This window comes from Oncorhynchus keta, chromosome 27, assembly GCF_023373465.1.
Source record: "Oncorhynchus keta strain PuntledgeMale-10-30-2019 chromosome 27, Oket_V2, whole genome shotgun sequence".
Taxonomy (NCBI): Eukaryota; Metazoa; Chordata; class Actinopteri; order Salmoniformes; family Salmonidae; genus Oncorhynchus; species Oncorhynchus keta.
The window spans coordinates 29,692,844-29,710,415 of NC_068447.1; the positions used below are offsets into that span (position 1 = coordinate 29,692,844).

General features: G+C 40.3%; 1 protein-coding gene across 2 annotated transcripts in view; it reads left to right on the top strand.

Moving 5' to 3' along the window:
• The first annotated feature begins 5,181 nt into the window (after positions 1–5,181).
• Positions 5,182–17,572, top strand: part of LOC118359745 (semaphorin-3F-like) — a 48,585-nt gene continuing 36,194 nt past the window's right edge. For both annotated transcript variants that reach the window (XM_035738422.2, XM_035738423.2), the window contains exon 1: positions 5,182–5,637. The gene's annotated coding sequence lies outside the window, so the exon portion shown is untranslated. The remainder of the gene's footprint in view (positions 5,638–17,572) is intronic.

Below are 17,572 nucleotides of genomic sequence, written 5' to 3' on the forward strand. Positions count from 1 at the left end.
CACTCCTGTGTTCCAATGGCACATCATTTTAAAAGGCTAATTTATCATTAGGAAACCCTTTTGTAATTATGTCAGCACAGCTGAAAACTGTTGTCCTGATTAAAGAAGGAATAAAACTGGCCTTCTTTAGACCAGTTGAGCATCTGGAGCATCAGCATTTGTGGGTTCAATTACAGGCTCAAAATGTCCAGAAACAAATAACTTTCTTCTGAAACTCGTCAGTCTATTGTTGTTCTGACAAATTAATGCGTTAAATTGCCAAGAAACTGCAGATCTTGTACAACACTGTGTACTACTCCCTTCACAGAACAGCGCAAACTGGCTCTAACCAGAATAGAAAGATGAGTGGGAGGCCCCGGTGCACAACTGAGCAAGAGGACAAGTACAAACTAGAGTGTCTAGTTTGAGAAACACACGCCTCACAAGTCCTCAACTGGCAGCTTCATTAAATAGTACCTGCAAAACACCAGTCTCAACGTCGACAGTGAAGAGGTAACTCCGGGCTGCTGGCTTTCTAGGCAGCAATGGATTCAGATTCAGAGTGTTTAATAGTCACCAGAACAATTATTTCACCCATCTGCTGGACTACCCCAAAAAGATAATGTTCAAATAATTTGGTTTTGCAAGATAACATTTAATTGTTGGGTATGTTTGTGTATACAATCCTAAGTGTACCCTTTAGATAAGTTTACTGTTTGGATAATGTGGTTCTGTTATACTTCTGTCACAGCTCAGAAGCATACTGCATGACCTGGTGGCTGCAGTTTTGACAGTTGTAGTCCTTTCCCAACTCTGTGTTTTGCTGTTGGGGATTATGGGTTCAAAGGTCATGCTTAATCCCCAACGAGTTAGTCTGAATATCAAAGCCCTCCAAGCCAAGCCCATCCTATGGGGGACACATTGAAACCAAATCTTCAAACTAAATGCTTCAAGATGGTTCTCAGTTTTTTCCTGTTTTTCCAGGAAACTACAAACTATAAAGGGATTCATGTGTGATATGAATTCCTATAATGATTGCAAAATACATATTCAGGATTTAGTTCAGAGGAATGACATTGTCTGTGTTTTCCTCTGTTATGGTGCAGCTCCCACTGTCTTTGAGAGAGAAGATGCTGTATCTGAACAGAGAAAATGAACAGAGAGATGGTTTCCATTTCACTGGATGGGGTTATCCCACCGGAGGGCCTGACAAGCTCCTGATGCTGTCTGACAGGCCAGGACTTTCCACCACTTTGATGCCATGACATTTGAATGGAGCAGCCTGGGGGGAGACGGATGATAACTTGCATGAGTTCACCCATTTCTCTGTCTCCTGCTGGCGGGCTGTAGAAAATATAATTGCTCAGAGCATGATTAAAGTCCCTCAGCAAAGTGTGAACACATTAAACACACCCGTTGAACACACTTAGCAGTCAAAAGAGAGGTGCAACACACTTGTGACTTTGAAACATATCTCATAGAAAATAAAAATAACTGTGCTGTGCTTGACAACAGTGAACAAACAGGGACAGTTTGTCCTTTATTGAAGATTTATCCCTTGGGTGGATTTACATGTCCACCGTTGGTTCTGAGCTAGCAGTGGAATTGTCCCATTTTGGCACTAAACATGCTTTTGTAAACAGCAATACTACTGCCTGTGATTTCACACAGCAGAACTACACATAGTCATACATCCACAGTCATTGACTCACAAATACATATGCACACAAATACAGAAAGACAGACAACTCCCTCCCCCACAAACATATATTCTAGTAGAGAGCAGAATGGTTCGTAGTTGGGTAATTAGCCCCATCTCCTTTGATTTGACAGAGTTATGTACACCAGAAGAATGGCTTGATCTAACCATCCAACCCCCATTGCCTAACCCCCCCCCCACACACACACACCACCATTCCGCTAGGGTGATAGGTTGTTTACTTTCAAAGAAACCACAGTGGCGTCTTTTGAGTTGGCTAAATGAAGTCCATTGTGGTAAGATGTACAGCTACAGATGACCTTCATCCATGTCTAAATGTAATGGACGTTTTCTCCCAAAAAGGAAATTTTGAATTATATCCATGCACAACAAGATTTTCCCAAGACGTTTTTTTAAAGCCTATTGATTTGTTGTAGCTGCTTTGAAAATGTCCCATCCCTGATAGCCTACTGAGATGTCAGTGAACATGATATAAACCATTACAGTAATCCAGATGAATTTGGGCTTCTCTGTCTCATTACTTTTCAAGAGCTATCTTGGAGAATGATCTGTGCCAAATGAAAAGAGCATACATCATTAATGAGTTAAAGCATTTCCAGAATCTTCTTTTTTTCTGCGGTTTCCTGCACTAATGTACTGTAAGGAGTGAAAGATTTATCGTTTCATTGGACAGATATCCCAGACTCTCCATTCCATCTCTGCAGCCAGAGTACTATCATGAGTATGCTTTAGAGCAGCTGCGAACAGTAGGACTCTGTTATGGCGATTCTACTGAAGAAAAATGTATTGTGTAGTATTTTGTTCTCAACAATTAAAGGGATCCTGTTGGGAGCACATTTCTGAAAACAGCTTGGAGTCCCAGCCCAGTGGGGGCATGGCTAATTTATGCAGAACATTATAGTTAGAGCCAATTAGGATTTGTGTCACGTAAAACACAGCTTGTCTCTGTTGTTTTATTTCATAAAATGTTTTTACATAATTAATGCTTCCATGTAGGACACCTGTTTGTCACAAAATACTGTTTTTCTGGCCACATTGGAATATTAGCTAACAGCTATGGATATACATGTAGCTTTTCCTTGAGGTAGTGTTTACACCATATCCTGGGATTAAATGTGAATTTAGAATGCATGTTGGCATACTGAACATGAATCTCCTTTCACAACACTGGTTATTCAAACTCAGAGAATTTAAGGTCTGTGGAGGACAACAACAACAGTGTATGTCATGTCCACAATACATAGAACAGGAGATACTTGAGTGTTTTTTTCCAAAGCACATAGAGGTTTGGTTCAAAAACAGATGGGGATAATTTCAGTATGGAGTCAACAAGTTATGATGGGGATGAGTTTGTGAGAGAACACCCACACACAGAAGTGGGATGTCAACTCTGTGTTTCCTGTTCTACATCTCGTAAGGGATATTGTTCATTTCCAGCTCAGGAAACTCTGTCACACACACCCTGAATGTCAGTTACACTAGAGTCAACCAACCCAAGGTACTAGATTCACTCCAGCCAATGAATCCCTTATATGATGACTTTAGGAATTCATTAATTTGATCAATTAACGATATTTTACAAAATCATTTGCATTTGTTTATTTCTACTATCTACACAGTATGAGTTCTTTTAGATTATAATACTTCCAGGAACATCAGGTCTGCTAGTTTTATGCGTAATTATTCATTATGGGATTTTTCTGCAGCTTCTGTTTTTCACCCAAAGGACAAACCAGGGCTAAACTGGTTTATAATTCATGATAATATATCATCTTAAAACACTAAATCTTAACAAAACACTATAACTTGATATATCAGCAGCGTGTAGATTACTAAAGGGGGAGAGTATAGCTGTCATTACGTTCAATTAAAGTAAAATTCTCCATGGTTCTCTGTCATCCCAAAATGAATAAAAGCAGGTGGTAGCCACAAATAATACATTACCCTTTGGGCTAGTTGACATAAGGATCACACAAAGTCACAGCCCCATCATCAGTCACTGTAGCTTTTGTTCTATGAAACGTCAGGATGATCTCCCCTAAGATGTGGCTATATTTATATTCCTACACTTTCAGGGGTACACTGACTCAGAACAAAATGCATTAAGATTTTGTTAGATTACTGTTTGCTGGAAAACGTTAAAACAAGTGTAAATAGTTAAGCCAGTACTAGTACATAGTAAGTGGTGTTCACTACCGATTCGGAACTGTATCCTGTAATGGACAAGTCACTTCCTCAAAAAGGAAAGCTTAGTTCCCAGTGCACAATACTTCCCAGGACTGTAGTGTGTGGAGCGGATATGGAAGGCTGTGGAGTAGTCCCTCAGTGCCTAGGTGGACCAAGAAATGACACGCTTGGTCACAATGATGATGAATCCTCAATCCCTTTTGGAAAACTTTTTTTTAAAGGGTTCCAAAAGGGTTCTTCGGCTGTGGAAAGGGTTCTACAAGGAACCCAAAAGGGTTCTACCTGGAACCAAAAGGGTTCTACCTAGTACCAAGAAGGGTTCTACAAAGGGTTCACCTATGGGGACAGCCAAAGAAACCTTTTAAGTTCTAGATACCACCTTTTTAAAATCCAAGTGTAGTAGATAAACACAGATGACATCAAGGCACCCCCCATTTGTCATTGCCTTTCAGTTATTCACTAAGGAAGATGTTTCACAAAGATCTTGCTTCGTAGTGTTTAAGGTTAGCTATGGTGCAATTTTGCACAATGAGCATGATTTGTTTTGGGAATACACAGGCAGGGGACGAATGGCTTTGCAGTGTGTGAATGCCCGTCTTATCCCCCTCATGGTTGCCCTGTCACACCTCTCCCGTTTTGTGGAGACTCCAGCGGAGCAAAGTGTTTCTGGTTGCATGCCACCAAGCTGGACCGCCATGCAGGAATCTCTGGAATTCCCAGACACTGGCTTTTTCCCAGTGCCCTAAAGTGCCAAATGAACAATGACAGCAGCAACATCTTTCTTGAATTGCACAGCATGAACTCAGGGGCCTCTCTCATTCCTCCCTTTCTCCCTCATTGTCAAATCCATCTAAACTCCTTAAGAAGGGACAACAGACTCCACGTTGATGAGAGGCCCTGTGAATTACTTAGGAGTGTTTGCTAAACATACATGCTTTAAAAAAAATAGGGAACTGGTAGGCTACCTATTTCAATTGTTTGTTAGGCCTATTAACATTACAATTATCATGTACATCATGTGGTCAATTAAAAAGTCTGCTTATTCCTATAAGGCAGTAATTCACATTTTGATTTATCTGGATTAAGTTGTCTTTTCTGATTACCCATCTTGTACAGATTTGATTTAAAAAAAATTCAATATAGTTTAGTTTTGAAATGCAAATAAAAACAGGACAGAAAGAGCGTCTCACGTTGGTCTTGCTAGAGGGGAAAAATGGCCAGTTCTACAGTTTCACTCTGACTGGCACTGAGGTAGTTAATTAACTGTGACACGGTTGGCTTGAGAGGTAGCAAGAATGGGACAAGCGGCTTGAACACTAGAGCTCAGATAGCGGTGGAGGAAGAACAAACGCATAGAGCCTAACACCTGCCAGACTATTTTGCTATTTTAAGTGTTAATATATCCTGGATTTGTCTATGCCTGGATTTGTCATTCCGGAGTTTTCAGGGGACGATGACTTAAATGAAAACGTGAGAGATTTCTAAAGCATCACGTAGTTTCCATGCATGTAATTTGAGGAAAAGTGCTCTCTGCATGAAGCAAACTTTTTGACAACTTGCGAAACCTTACCAAGCAGTGGGTCTACGTGAAGCAGTATTACACGTTTACATTGCCTACGGCTATACACATTTTCTACTATTAGTTTGGAGGCAGATTTCAAACGTTATCATTTTCGGAAGGCTAAACAACGCCACAGAATGTGACATCTACTGTCTCGCGACGACGCCGACTGAGCATACCTGCACTGCAAGTGAGTTTGTTATTCATTTCTGTTTAGAGCACCTTTTGTCACGGGTAAAGTCCCATTCTTGTCTGCAAAACTAGGCTAGTTACTTTTCTTTCAACCCCATTGTAGTCCATATTGGCCTTTGACATCTTCAGTCGCAGTTAGAGCATAAGCTACGCTATACTTATAAAGCTTATGTATAACTCATCAAATATTCATATCATCAGAAATAATTTGTAAATCATCATACAATAGAAATGTTGTTATAAAGAAGGTGTAAACCTACGTGTATTGCTTTGACAAATGTGGCAAAACCCTTACCATCCTTATAACATGTATATGCCGCTTATGAATGACATGAAGCATCTATAAAACCATTATGGAAAGGTTATAAAGGCATTATTAAGCTTTCAAAGATGGGGTTCAACCTTAGGTTTTGCCCCATCAGCCTCCCTCAACATGATCAAATTATGGCAAATGATACCACATGCTCTGACATTTCCTCAGCCCCCACATTTTCAAATGTGCCAACTTTCCTGATGATGGGGCATTTATTATGTTATCTATCATCTCATTTTAGCTTCACTGATCTGACTGATAATTCTGGTAGTAAACTAGGCTATGAATTCACTCCCCACATGGCAGGCACACATCCACCTGAGTGATGTTATTTTCATTTAACAAACTCACGAGCAAACTTTTTGAGGACCAGAGATGAGGTTTCAAAATGCACATGATATGTTCTCCTCTTAGTGGGCCTATGTATAATTCATACTCTGCCTCCCTGGCAGAAGTGCTTATGAATAATGCATTTTAAGTTAAAAGCACAACACTTTTTTTGTGACATAGGCTATCTGCCCATCCTCAAATAATGTCAGAACATATTATTATCCTCTTAGCTATACTATTATTAGTATAGGGCCCCGTCTGATAGTGTTGTTTATGTTGTGTTTAATCTAAGAGATACATAGGGGCTTTGTTCACTGCTGGCCTACTAGTTCTTCACAAGTTGTGTGGTCCTGTGACCTGTGGTCATGCTGCAAATTGTTCCCTACCTACACACTATCCCCTATGACACTGGTAAGTCTACACCAGTACCTATAGGAACAAATGACATAAAGCTGAAAAAACACCAGCAGGGACACTGTAATTTCTGACAAGGAAATAAAGAAATACAAACATCTATATGAATTTACAGCAACAACAAAAAATCTGCTACATTTTCTAAGCTGCTCCTTCTATATTAGTGTGTCAAACAGTGTTCTAGCTTTGTGCTAGGTGTGAGGGCCTCCACAAATACACAAGGAAAAACATGAAAAAGCTCTCAGTGGTTTTCGCCCTCTACAGCCACGGTTGGACATCTATCATTTTAGTGAAATCATGGAATGGTTTTGCATTTGAAATGTGTGGTGGAAAAGGGGAGTAAATAAAGTAATGATAGCTTTAATTGCTCACCCGTGCAATCCATGGAAAATGTATCTGAATGGTTCAATTTCAGATTATGACCCTTAAATATTTACGTTGTAGCTACCACTACAAACATACCATTAATGACACGGTAACCATATTAACACCGTGCACTTTCATATTGCCATGGTTGTTTCACAAATACATTTTCCTCTCATATTCGACATCTGACAATACAGCAAATGTTAATGTCTCGTTTTAGTAGTACTAGTCAGACATTAGCTTCAAATGCAGCGATAGACCGCTCCTATCAATTCTGAATGTCTATGAGACCTCGTTATGTTGTCTTGACAGGTGCTTTAACACTGCACATGTCATAATGCTGGCATTTGTTAGTTTTTGCCCCTATTTGTGGAATTAACTTGACATTTTTATCACATTGTCGCTTCAAAATTGAATCATTGTGTAAATGAATCAGTGTGAATATTCCATTCTATTTCTCAACATCCCGTGTACCAGTTGGATTCTGCATTATTCGTGCATTTTCTTTGCCCCCAGAAAGTTGTAAATATGCTAAGGTTAGGTAAATGCTTGAAAGTCAGGTTTGAAAGTTTGAAAACATGAAAGAAATCATATGTTAGGTGTTTTGGAATATAGAATGAATTATGGAATTGAGTTTGAAGTGAAAAGATTATCGGAGTGCAAAGGGGTATTAAATAAATTGAGTGTAGGATTATGAAATGTCTCTCTGCAGCTTTTAAAATGCATTATTTTCAGAACCAGAATTTAAAACAATCCATCTCTGTATGGTCATTAATGTCTCTTGTTAATATGCACTTCTATGAACGTTTTCCTCTTATCTGAACAGCAAACGTTTACTTTTGTTTAGCATGTCTTTCTGTATAGTCTATACTCCAATTTCTCATGTTGAGCCTTGCTTGACTCAAAGCCATTCTGTTTCCTAAAACTTTATCTCCTCTTCTGTTTGAAATAGAAACAGGCTGTGTGTAGGTTCTCATACTCCAGTGTAGGTTCATTTTATTTAGCAAAACCACCTATCCAACTTTGACCTATCGTTGAGTCCTGGCACAGTCGCCTGGCAATGGTTGGTTGAGACATTGTGAGCGACAATTTTCATTGCTACTATCTTTATGGCCAGCTCCTAAGTCATGTTTGTCCAACTACAAAATATCTCTATTTTTATTTGAGAGTTTGACCTTAAACCTTTAACTTTTATCTTAGTGTTTATCTTAGCTCTTCAAAAGAGATTGCCATAACATCTCCAAGAATCCCTGAGGATGAGATAGACAGGTGAGAGTGTAAGGAGAAAGAAAAAGAAAAGCAATCTGTCTGACATTTTGCAATAAATAGTAGAAATATATTTTGACGTGTAATTTACTGTCACACCTGATGTATATTTGTGGCATTATGCTTTTAATTATGCTACACCCTGTCAGGTTAGAATGTTGGGCCAGTAACCGACAGGTTGCTAGATCAAATCCCTGAGCTGACAATGTAAAAATCTGTCGTTCTTCCCCTGATCAAGGCAGTTAACCCACTGTTCCTAGGCTGTCATCGTAAATAAGAATTTGTTCTTAACTGACTTGCCTAGTTAAAGAAAGGTAAAATATATATATATTTTTTAACATTTCAGTTTAGGGTGAATCTCAGCATTTACAAACTTTATTGCAGGGATAAACAATTGTTAGGTTTACTGGAACATATTTATCCTTACTTTGCAAACCTTGGCAAAATGATTTTTTTCATTTTTGTACTATATGTAAATAATTTTGTGTTGCGTGTCAGAAGGTGCTATACTAAGGAAGTTGTTATTATAGTTAGTAACACTTTACATAAAGTAGAGCGGTATAATGCTGTATTACTTGTTATAACCATGTTTAAGCCTTTATAATGTTTTATTATAAGAAGAACGCGGATGGAATCACCAAATCCATACATTAAAACGGAATTCAACAATAATCAAAAATGTATTAAACTTAGTAGGAATAAACTAAATGTATTGAAAATGTGTTCATTTGGCCAAGTTTATCATAAAGCATGAACCGAATGCATCAGTGATTCGTATTTCCTGCAACTTTCTGTAAGAGACAGCGATAATTCCCTCTCTATGTGCATGTGCGGTGGGTGAGAGTCTACCCCTTTGTGCAGCCGTTAGCGATGATGCTAATGAAAGTCTTCTGGTAGATGGAAAGGCTCTCAAAAACCGTCTAAATTAAATGTTAACTACAAAGTAGCCTATGCTTACATGGCAGAATGATATCATGATTATCCAGTGGGTATTTGTTTTGAAAACTCTACCATCACATGTGTGCTACAAAAACACAGCTAAACAACAGTCTCTTGCTAGGTGCACACTGGAATTAAAGGGTAACTACACCCAAAAATCAACATTTTTTTTTCTTTTCTCCCAGACCTCAAAAGTGGTCTCCTGATGTTTAAGCATTGTTGTCGACTTAGAAAGTGTCATTTTGAGAGCCAAAACCTGAAGGAAAAAAGGGGAAAACGGGAACCTGGAAAAACTAAACGGTGAAACTGGAACACAGGGAAAACAAAACGGAATCAAGCAAAAAATAAAACTGATTTTACAAGGCCCTATACATGTATAAGGCGTATAATATTCCTCTCTATGTAGCAGATTTGCAACTAAGTACATTAATGGAAGGTAGCCTCAATGATATGACATAGATGCAGAAAGTAAACAGCATAGGCTCAACTTCTCAGCTGTTTTGGTACCCTGGCTACCACACTGTGAACAGCGTGAAGTGAACCCTTGCATCTCACTCATCTCAATATCTGTGGTGCTGCTCGTGGCAAAGTCACTTCACTGAGTCTACCTTTAAATGTTCCATCTTGACGTTTGATGTAGGGTAACAACTGGAGGTGATCCACAGTGCATCAGAAGCCAACCACAAAGCTGGTGTCATGTAGATATATGTTCAGATAGGGACCTGGCTATGGTTCGTCATCACTTTCCCTGACACTCTCCTTGTCATCAAGGATTTGGGGCATTCAAGCAGTTGCCAGGCTCCAACTCACCACAAATACAACCGGTCTCTTGAGACGGTTGTCATGACAGCCTCAGTGAGTTTTGCTGGGGTCAAATGAGGGCCAGCCTGGGCCCTAGAGGTTAAGAGGAGGGGGAAGGGGGGAAGAGAGTGATTGTTAGGTATACCAGTGAGTGTGGTAGACTTAAAATATATAGGCCCGCTACTGTTGGTGCCGTATTTCATTTTATGAGCAGTACCATGGTTAAATCATTTCTCAAATGTTTTTGTCGTTTTTGTCCTGGGGTTTCTTTTCCCCCCCAATTATTTTGTGACTAAACACAATACCCTAGATGTACTAGACAGGAAGAGAATTGCAGAACCTGGCATGTTCTTTGCATTACTCCGGCATCAAAGACAATGTGGCACTTAATGAAAAAGACAAGTAGCTCTCAGGTGAGCAAGGGGCAGAGTTCTCTTTTATTATCAGTCAGCCCAGTGATAGTCAGAGATAGTATCAGACTGATTATATACTATTTATACCATATAAATATTGTATACCGCCAGCCACACAGCACTTGTGCCTGTCACCAGGACTTCAAAAGCAGAAGCACCTGACTTGACTTTAGAATGTTATCCCCCTCCCTCTCCCCTCCCTACCATCCTTCCTAAATCTGGTGCCACTTTTACAGGGAAAGGCACAATACAGGGGGCGTCAATGACAGCAGGCAAGGGGAGCTAATCCATGCAGCTGTCAGCCCGCGGGGTATTAAGCCTCCATTCTGAAGATTCTTGGCGACCTGCCAGAGGTAGAGACAGTCTTTTTCAGACAGGCATGGAGTATAGGCATGGAGGGCCTGGTGCTAGGCCTCTGTATCCACTGTACTCGAACAGAAGTAAATTCTTGGAACCCAATGGACCATTCTTCAAGCCTTTTACCGAGTGAAGATGTAGCCAGCGACTGTGTAAATCTAGAGAGCCATTCATCATGTCTGGTGTCGCTGGGCCTCACTTTGATTGGCTCACTTGTTCACTGGTCTCAAGCTCTAGACTCAAGCTCTTGTGGACTTGGATACTATGTACTGTTGGTTCAGAGTTCAGTGTTACATTTTCTATATTCTATTCTGATTTTAGTAAAGAATGTTCTATTAAACATAGAATTATGGATGCGTAGTGCAGCCTTGACTGTGTAATGTGTGTGAAATCTATATCTAAACACGGCAACCTTTCTGAAGGTCTGTTAAGCCAGGATTTGGGTCTGGCAAAAACAAACATGCATGTAAAAAATAAAACAAATAAAATGATGTTCTGTCATAAGCCAATCCAATGCTGGAAAACAGCTGTAGGGTATAAATAGTAGGGCAAGAAGTTTTAGTAATTGCAAAGGAATCCAGTGTTTATTGTGTAAATCAAAAGAGTAAGCCCATTTGAAACAGGTGTTGGAATGTGACAGGAGGGTGTCCATAGATCGCCCTCTATTTTTTTGCAAAATAGCCCTCTAATGCTCCCTCGCTCATTTTGTACCATTACAGCACACATGACCTCCACTTTGAGGGAATGAGTTCTGGGGGGCTGGATTACCAACAGAGACAGGAAAGGGAGGAATGATGGACTGCATAAATGTGGGGTGACGCAAATGCTCCCCTTTTGTGCTATCACATAAGGGGGAGGGCAGGGGGCATCCATGTGTTGTCCCCTTGCCCTCACTGTCCTTCTAGATTCAGGGAAACAGCAATGTTTGCCAACATTGTTTGAGACTATCTTTGGAGCTCTTTCGAATTTTTAGTTGACGCAAACAAAAGCAAATGCAAATGTATCTTCTAAATGTTTTTGGTTTGTCGTTGCTGCCAGTAGTCTTGTAGCCAGACATCGTAATCTTGTGGATATCATTTTGTCAAAGAGTGGGCTTAGGCACAGTGGAACAACTATATGTTGGCTAACACATATAGCTCTGGTTACACCTGAATGATAGGTGACATTTCAAGGACTATGACTTAGCTAGCTAGCTAGTATGTTCAGTCATCGTTTTTTTATGTTCAGTCATCGCCAGCAGCTACCAAGCTTTTTGTTGTAGTTGAAAATTGCCAAGTGTGACACTTTCCTTGTGAAATAGCCTAGGAATTAAGGCTATGCTGCCAGTCACACTTTGAAGGAAACTGGATCCTTTCAAATGTTTGAAGTTATTTCTTCTCGAAAAGTAACACATTAGTTTCAAATTGAAGTTCAGTCAGTTCGTCTCTCACCCACTACTTGTCCTGAGTCTTGTGCTTGCTGACAGGCCTATTGTGGAGCTACAGGAGACATGGTCATGGAAGTGTAGTACTTCAAAGAGGAGCAGATAAGACAGCGGGAGCTTAACAGCCTTTGAAGGGAGGTGCTGAATCCAGTATTTAGGCGCGCAGGAGCTTAACGGTCAATTCCAAAGTTCACCACTTGGCCTGGATTACACATTGGACCCTGGACCTGTGTGGAGGGAGCCTGGTTACAGCTGCTACTGGAGAGGAGCCACAACACACCCACTGTAGGACCCTCCGGACAGACCATAGGATAGCAGCACTTTCCTCTCCTCAAACACACTATTGGGTTCTAGAACACTGGGCTCTTGATTTAGGAAATGAAGTCATAACACATGGAGCCAAAAGTGACAAAAAAGACATCAGATTAACAGGAGACACTCCCTACAAACATAATACCCTATGTATGCTTTGGATGCATGGTGTCATGGTTCACCAAACAGACTGTTCTTGTGACGCGTCAGGAATAGGAATCATGATTGATTAAAAGTCTCAGGACTACGGCACAGGTGCGTCCGCAAGTGGAGTGGAGGCATTGACAGTCTGTGAATGAAATATTTCTGCTGTGAGTCGGAGGCCCTCTGACTGGCCAAGCATTTGTCCCCTGAGCGAGGATGAAACATGCTGTACCCTCCACAGAATTAAATAGGTGTTGACACGTGCTGATACTGAAACAGACCAAGAGAGAACAGGCAGGGAGGCACAGGTCAGTCACTCCACACAGTAATGTTGTACGGTTCCTGACAGGTGATACAGCATTGTATTAGAAAAAGTTTCACAGGGGTATTTGTTTGACTTTCATTATCGTATGATCTATATGGCATGTGCTGTTGCCATTCCAGAGATAGATAGAGAACGAGACAGACAGAAAGACAGAGAGAGAAACCCACCTGGTGTTGGGGAGATGGCGCTAACAGCAAGGGTTGGGCTTAAGTAAATAATGATTAGGTTTTCGGCAGACGATGTGGAAACATGACCCCCATTGACCCATGCTGGCGGTCTCCGTCCCTCCTGGGGCCGCCCTCCAAGCCTGTCGCAGCTTTCTTTCCAAGAGGCCGTGCTAATGAGCTCTCACGTTGACAGCCCTGTCCCCGATCGGCGCGTGTGGAGAGGTGCTGCATGGGGACGACCACTCGGACCAACATCAGGGACTAATTGTTGGCCAAGCTAGCAGGCCCAGTCATAGAGATAAAACACTCGTTTTGTATGGCTAGTTTTATCTCTATGGTCCCTGTACTGTTGGAGATGCAGTATGCATGGTGATATACACAAGCCTCTCGTGGGCACCTCTTTCCTTTTCCCCTGTGACCATGTGCCCTAGAAAACCATATGCAATCTGTCACTTCAACCAGCTCCTAATCTGCACTTCAAATCTGCAGGAAGGATTCAAACAGCCTTATGACCCACACATTTTATGCCTTTATATTTTTCCGTCCATATCCACAGCTTTCCAGACAGGAAAGTGCCTTTAGGAAAAAATAACCTCCATAAACCTGTCGGTTATACAAAACAAATAAAACCAAGATCAGGAGGATTACTATGAATGTTGGCTCTTGGAAATGTATCACCATCCTTTATGGACACTAAATCCTCAAAGTCCTGGGTAAACTTCTGCCCTCTTTAGTCTTTGTTTGTATACTAGTGCATTCTGGGTCAAATTATAGTTTGTATACTTAGTGGATTCTGGGTCAAATTACAGTTGCCCAGATGTAGAATGATGAGAGTATGCACAATCAGGGAGCAGGCTGCAAATGAGAAACTCAAGTACAGTACTCTATTATCTCTGGTTATACCAAAGTGATTAATTTGATTGATTGATTAAAAAGCAAATGCTTGAGACAAATAGAAATCAATTTGATATGACTTATTCAATACATTCATGCCTCAAGGAAAGCCATGTATGTTGGTGAATTCCTGTGCTGTTGCAACATCCATTTACTGTGTAACTGTTCGTGATTAATGTCATCATTATACAGTATGCTAAGATCGAGGATTAGCCCTCAAGTATAGCCTGTCTCTGTTTTTTTATGGGACAATAATGGTGTGAAAAGTTGTATCAGCTGTCGCAGGTTTTCAGGCCCCAACATGTTTTCTCCAGGGTGCAGCACACAGCTCTTTCAGCACTATTTTAATGACTCTGATTGCATCGTGAGATGTGCACAGACAGTAGTGTGTGAGATAGATGTTGACATGTTTTCAAGAGCCATGGCCACCCTTCTGTCGGTTTAAACCTATGACAGGTTGGATTACGGGATCCAGGATTTTGTTGCAATGCCAACATGGCGGGTTCACTCAATCAACTAACGTTGAAGAAACACATTTTATTTTTGACTTTTATATGAGACAAATATTTTTGGGACTGAAATGGAATCTCAGACAAAATAAACATGTACAACGTTGCTTGAAAAGTCTGTACGAGCTTGTTTAATTTCATTCCTCTTTCATTGAGTTCCATATGAGGGATCCTTTGATGCATTCCTTTGTTTGTCTCGTTCTGAGGATCTGTGCATTCCTTATCGCAATTGTGGTTTGCATTGATAGGACCACCCCTATCTAGACTTCTAATGTGAACTGTTAGTCATTTGAAACTAACTCCAGAATACAGCTGTGAACCCCACATTATTTCCATGGACTTTTCACCACTAGTCATTGCATTGCCTATGAAGCAACCACATCTGACCACACAGGAGCATCTATGACATCATAAGCAGAGCTAGTGCTCAATTGTCCATTATGATGTTCCCAGTGTCTAGAAATGACTGTTCTTTTGAAAATGTTTCACCCATCTTTGCTCCATGACATACTCCTTCTGCTATCCAGTCACTTGAAAGACTGAATGCCCTTTGCAAGCCACTGCAGGCAATTTTGCTGGTTTCACAGAAACTACATTTATATTTGAGGAGAATTTCACTACGCTACAACCCAAAACTGAGGTTTAGCTAGCTTCTCGTTGTTTGTCTTCAAGCTTACACTTGGCAGAGGAATTGAGGCAGTGGAAAGGAACTTTATGGCTTTTTGTTGTTTATCTACTGTGGACACAGGTCCAAAATCATTACTCAAATGTGAAAATCCTACCTTTTTCATGTAATTTGTTTTGCTCTCCCAACATGTTTTGTGTCCATTCCCTCTCTCACCCTACTCTCTTGCTTTCTCTCTCTGTCTCATTTTTTGATTTCCTCCTCCCATCCCTGTTATGTGGCATGGATACGCTTGTCCAGTCTGGCACATCTTATTAGATCTATGCACTAGTCCTCAGAATAGATCAGTTGTAAAACATGCTGAACCAGAAATAGCTAATTGCAAATTGTACAGTAAGAACCAATGTTTCATGAATATGCTTGACTCAGGTTGGACTTTAGAGAGAGTAAACACACTCAAGTACTTAGTACCCTGCTCTTCTTTTCCTCTGAGGTTCTAGTAGCAACCATATTTGTTGTGCATTCTTCATAAAGAGTTGTTGTTTTCCTACCCTGCGACCATGTATCTGACCATCCAGATCTCCTCTTATCTTCAGCAGTTCAACCTATTTGAGAGTATGGTCTGTTTGCATTGGCGAGGCCCATTCTTCTGTCTCCACTCTCCAATATGCAGGTGGAACGTCAGGCGTACAGAGGCCCACAGTGAAGAGGTGACTCCAGGATGCTGGCCTTCTAGGCAGAGTTTCAAAGAAAAAGCCATATCTCAGACAGCAAAGAACACAGACCCTGGACAGAGGAACTCTGCCTAGAAGACCAGCATCCTGGAGTCACCTCTTCACTGTTGATGTTGAGACTGGTGTTTTGCGGGTACTATTTAATGAAGCTGCCAGTTGAGGACTCGTCTGTTTCTCAAACTAGACACTCTAATGTACTTGTCCTCTTTCTCAGTCGTGCACCGTGGCCTCCCACTCCTCTTTCTATTCTGTTTAGAGACAGTGCTGTTCTGTGAAGGGAGTAATACACCGCGTTGTACAATAACTTTAGTTTCTTGGCAATTTATTGCATGGAATAGCCTTCATTTCTCAGAACAAGAATTGCCTGACAAGTTTCAGAAGAAAGTTTTGTTTCTGGACATTTTGAGCCTGTAATTGAACCCACAAATCCTGATGCTCCAGATACTCAACTGGTCTAAAGAAGGCCAGTTTTATTGCTTCTTTAATCAGAACAACAATTTTCACCAGTGCTGACATAATTGCAAAAAGGTTTTCTAATGATCAATTAGCCTTTTAAAATGAAAAACTTGGATTAGCTAACACAACCATTGGAACACAGGGGTGATGGTTGCTGATAATGAGCCTCTGTATGTCTATGTAGATATTCCTTTAAAAATCTGCCGTTTCCAGCTACAATAGTCGTTTACAACATTAACAATGTCTACACTGTGTTTCTGATCAATTTGATGTTATTTTAATGGACAAAAAATGTGCTTTTCTTTAAAAAACAAGGACATTTCTAAGTGAATCCAAACTTTTGAATGGTAGTGTATATATATTGAATTTTTTACTTGGGAGCCAGATTGACTACACATTGATGTTATTTGTAGGAATAATAAATATATAAGAAAAATAAAAGGTAGTAAGTAAGTCAATTTGAGTAAAATTAAGACGGTTTTCCATGTTGTGTGTTACTGTAAGACCCAGTTTGTGGATCCAGTTGGATAACATTTTTGCTGCAGTGATAATGGGTGGTTCTCAATATGCATACAACCATGGAAATTGGAGCACGGAACAGTCAGAGTATGAGTCCAAAATAAAGTATGCGAAACACGGAGGGCAGTTCTCAGACATGTACTTCATTTGTACACATTTTGAAGCATCGATGCAAGCTTCAACTGAAATATTCCCAGGATTGTTGACATAAAAAATGATTCAAGGTTTTTTTTTTAAACAATGGTGGCTGGTTTTGATCTGAAGCGAGAGAAAATGAACTCTGAATGAAAAGTTGCCTGACATATGTAGCCTGACTACAATATTTTAGCTTGATACTTAAATAAATGCTGCAGTCATTTTGGCATGTTTATCTGCCTAGAATACCCAGTGTAGTGTGCCAAGACTGCTGCTAACTGACAAAGAATTGGTAGCTAGCTAATTACCCACAAAGAATTTGTGGTTATAGTTGGCCTACCACCTTTCATATCGACAATAGTTTTAGGTCGTTTTTTACATGTAAAACTATCTGGCTAGCTACACTGAACAACAAATATAAACACAAGGAGTGTTGGTCCCATGTTTCATGAGCTGAAATAAAACATCCCAGAAATGTTCAATACTCACAA